This window comes from Tenrec ecaudatus, chromosome 17 (assembly GCF_050624435.1).
Source record: "Tenrec ecaudatus isolate mTenEca1 chromosome 17, mTenEca1.hap1, whole genome shotgun sequence".
Lineage (NCBI taxonomy): Eukaryota > Metazoa > Chordata > Mammalia > Afrosoricida > Tenrecidae > Tenrec > Tenrec ecaudatus.
The window spans coordinates 36,410,023-36,414,827 of record NC_134546.1 but is presented as its reverse complement, the minus strand read 5'-3'; positions in this window follow the sequence as shown (position 1 = coordinate 36,414,827).

The following is a 4,805-nucleotide window of genomic DNA, read 5'->3' as shown; positions in this document are numbered from 1 at the left end:
CTTTTATTAAAAATTTAAATATACCAAAAATTGCGTTAAATTAAGCAATTACTACGCAGATTTAATAGATGTTAACATTGTGCCTTTTACGACCTTTTAAGAAAAATGTTTTTTTTAAAGAAAAATATTGTTTCTTCCAACGCCTCCCAAATAACCAGTCCTGTTTAATATTGTACATATAGATAAATCACCCATACTTCATGAATTATAAAATGCCTCCCCACCCCACTATCATGACCCCAATTCTACCTTACAAACCTGGCTAGACCAGAGGATGTACACTGGTACAGAAAGGAAGTGGAAACATAGGGAATCCAGGACAGATAACCCCCCTCAGGGCCAATAATGAGAGTAGCAATACCAGGAGGATAAAGGGAAGCTGGGGTGGGGGGGAGGGGAACCAGTCATAATCTACATAAAACCCCCTCCCAGGGGGTCGGACAACAGAAAATCGGTTTAAGCCAGGAGTAGGTGTAAGATAAATTATCAAGGGTTCATCAGGAAGGGATGGTGGACAAGGGGGAATGAGCTGATACCAAGGACCAAGTAGAAAATTATGACAACAAATGTACAGATGTGTTTGACACAATGGATGTACATCTGGATTGTGATAAGAGCGGTACAAGCCCCCAATACAATGATTTTTAAAAATTATAAGATGCCATTGTCTATGAGCCATTCTTTTATGTATTAAAATGCTATAAACTGAACTATAAAATATGCTCTTATCAACACTTAGAATTTATTACATTTATTCAAACTGTTTTCCACTGTTTTCTGTGCTGTCTGCTTACACAAAAGCTGTTTAAAAAATGTCTTATTGATATATGTTAAAGTCGCATATCATTCAGTTCAATCATAGTCAAAAGAGTTATATAATCATCACCACAGTCAGGTTCAGGGCATTACTTCATCCTTGCACTCACTGTTGTTCGCTCGCCAACCTTCCCTGCCATGCCTCTAGGAAACTATCAATCTGGTAAGTCTCCATAGACTTCCCAATCATGAATTTCACATACAGAAAAACATACAAAATCCAAATAAAAACAAACAACACAATAGAACAAAACAGAAAAAAACAAAGAGGAAAATTAAAAATTTTTAAATAAAAAATATATTAAAAATTGCAACAAGTATACACTAGATCAAAAGGGAGCTCAAATGATCACATTTTAATCTAATTACAAGTACAGTAATCCAGGCCCTTCCCATCCCTAGTCCATAGTCTAAGGGGATTTACCAGAGGCTTAATCCTCCCTCCCATGGGAAACCCTATAAATGGGAATTTGGGCTTTCATTGTCATCCATAGCCTTCTGAAAACTGGGTGTTCAGAACTTATGCTCTAATATGGGTTCCTCCTCTGGATTTGGACTTTATTATTTACAATTCTTGGATCACATAGGCTGGTATGCTTCTCCCACGTGAACTTGGTTGACACCTTCCTTAGATGGCTGCTTGTTTTAAGACAAGCCCTTAACGACCAGGTACTATTCTTTGCCATAGCCAGGCACCCTCTGATTTCTTCACCACACTTTGCTATAGCACCCATATCTTCAGTGAGATCTTCATGAGGGCAAGTACTGAGCAGGGTCATTCCATAGCAACTAATTGTTCTTAGATTTGGGCTAAGATTAAGTGTGAGCTCAAAATCCATCCATTTATCTATCATTTATATTATGTCCCTAGTTCATTTTAGAGGCATTCTAATTACTTCACACAATAATAGCCTTTTGTTCTGTTTAAAGACAATGTAAACAGCATTTAATGTTAAACCATATAGCATCAGTAGTGCACAAATCCCATTCAAGGAACTGAAATATAACACTCTGACCAAATTGGTGCAATTATGAAATCACCACATGGCTAACAGAAATGCTCAGCTGCCACTGATATAACAGGCTTCCCAACTTCAAAGATTAAAATGTGAGGGGGAGGGGTGCATTGTGGAATATATTTGGGGCTTGACATTTTTACATAAAAGTATTAGTTTTGGAACTTGCTTTTTCTTGGCACTGTTTTCTAAAGTGTTAACAAACGACTCACAGCCTAAGACAGCGAGGCGAGCAGCAACTGAGCTTCTACTGGGAGATCAGGACTCCCTTCGTAGCCCAGCCTTCTTCTAAGGCAGCTCAGGGCCAATTGCTTGTTGTTTTTAAAATTTTTTAATAAATCATTTTATTGGGGCTCATACAACTCTTATCACAATCCATACACACATCAATTGACTATAGCACCCTTATACATTCGTTGCCCTCATCTTTCTCAAAATTTGCCTTCCACTTGGGTTCCTGGAATCAGTTCCTTTTCCTTTATTCTCTCCCCCCCTCCCTCATGAATCCTTAATAATTTATAAATTATTATTTTATCTTATCTTACACTGCCCGGCATCTCCCCTCACCCATCTTCCTGTTGCCCATCCCCCAGAGAGGAGATTACATGTAGAACCCCGAAATCGGTTCTCCCTTTCTACACTCCCTTCCCTCCCAGTGTTGCCACTCTCACCACTGGTCCTGAGGGGTTCATCCATCCTAGATTCCGTTTCCAGATCCCTACTGAACTGCTGTGCATCCTCTGGTCTAACCAAGTCCGCAAGGTAGAATTGGGATCGTGATAATTGGGGGGAAGCGTTCAAGAACTAAAGGTTTTGAGCTTCATTGTGGCTACACTGAACCCTGAGTGACTCATCTCCTCGCCTCTACCCCTCTGCAAGGGATGTCCAGCTGTCTACAGATGGGCATTGGGTCCCCATCACGCACCCCCCTCATTCACAGTGATGTGATTTCCCCCCCCACCTTTGTTGTTTGAAACCTGGTCCCCTCGGCCCTTCATAATCACTCATGTTGGTGTGCTGCTTCTATGTGGGCTTTGTTGCTTCTGGGCTAGAGGGCCGCTTGTTTACTTTCAAGCCCTTAAGTCCCCAGACGCTATATCTCTCAATAGCCGGGCACCATCAGCCTTCTTCACCACACTTCCTTATGCACACATTCGCCTTCAGCGTTTATGTGAGGAAGGTGATCACACAATGATGGTTTTGTTCTTTGGTGTCTGCTACCTGGTCCTTTCAACACCTTGTATTCACTTGGGCTGTGCTTCTTCTCTGTGGGCTTTGTTGCTTCCAAGCTAGCTGGCCGCTTGTTTGCCTTCAAGCCAAGACCCAAGACGCTATTATCTTTTTGATAGCTGGCCACTATCAGCTTTCTTCACGTTTGCTTATGCACACGTTTGTCTTCAGTGACCATGTCGGGAAGGTGGGTATCATGGAATGACTGTTTAGCTGAAGAAGGTGCTATTGTATTGAGGGAGTGTGCGCGAGGAGGCCCAATGTCCACCTGCTACCCTACTACTGAACCTATACATATAAGTACATAGGTCTATTTCCACCATAATCATATATTTATATATGTACATTTGTATTTAGGCTTCTATGTATGCCCTTTGCTTCCTACTCCTTTCCTCTATTTCCTTACACTTTCCTCCTGTCCCACTACCATGTTCAGCCTTCATTCTGGTTTCAGCAATTCCTCTGTTACCTTGCCCTTGGTCACTCCCTACGTCCTCCCATCCCTTCGCAGGACCAATTGTTTAATGCTACTAGTGGTGCAATGGGTTAAGAGTTGGGCTAACTGCAAGGTCAGCAGTTTGAACCAGTCACTCTTTGGGGAGGAAGATGAGGGAGGCTATTTCAACAAAGATTTAGAGCTTCAGAAACCTACAAGGGCAATTCTTCTCTGCCCTGCAGTAACTATGAGTTAGAACTGACTGAATGGCAGTGACACTCTGGTACTAATAGACTAAGGAGTTACGTCTCTTTGCTAACATCTACCCTAAATCAGGAACAGTTTGGAGAGAAGGTATCAACTCAAAGGGCCAGGAGTTCACATACTTACCAAGTGGAATGAGAGGGATGGAAGAGGGTGCAAAAAAGATAGCTCACTCATCTCGTTGGATGCAATGTTTTAAAAACATGAATACAAAAATCCAAATGAACACATTTTAAGTTAAGATGATCCACAATGCTGAATTCTTATTTGCCTCAGGATCCAACATAGCTGGTCATAGCATCAATGATTCTCCTTCAAGGTAACAGGAAAGGAGTTATAAATGGAAAACTAGGAATGTGGTACACTATAGCTTGAACAGTAACTGGGCACCAGGAAGTTACAGAATTATCATTCACAGGGTGAACAACTTTCACTATAGCTTTCCAAAATAATCAGGAAGGATATAGACTGTTGCCTTTTAACTGTGCCGACAGTGCTGCAATGGTTAAGGTTGGCTGCAGACTGAAAAGGTTGGCTGTTCAAACTTGCCAGTAGCTCCACAGATGCGGCCGCCTGCTTCTGTACAGCTAGCAGCTTTGGAAATCTTATGGGGTGGTTCTAGTCTGACCTAGATGAGTAGAATCTACCTGTCACAATACAATGAAAAGCAACTAGATTTATGATGGAAACAATATTTTGTCTGCCAAGTGGCAACACTTACGAGGCCACAGAAATCATAACGGTGTGATATTTGCATAAGACTAGACAAAAAGGCAACAATATATTACTAGAAATGGTTCACCTGAGAAACTTGTTTTTCATAGTAGTGCCATGGTGTTGGCCCAATTATCAGGATGAAAATAGAACTGAGTCTTGACTTCATACTGAAAGAGCCCTAATGGCACAGTGAGTTATAAGTTGGACTACTAACTGCAGGGTTAGCAGTTCAAAACCACCAGCTGTGCTGTGCGAGAAAGATGAGGCTTTCTACTCCCATCAAGGACTGCCTTGGAAACTCATAAGGGCGGTTCTACTCTGTCCAA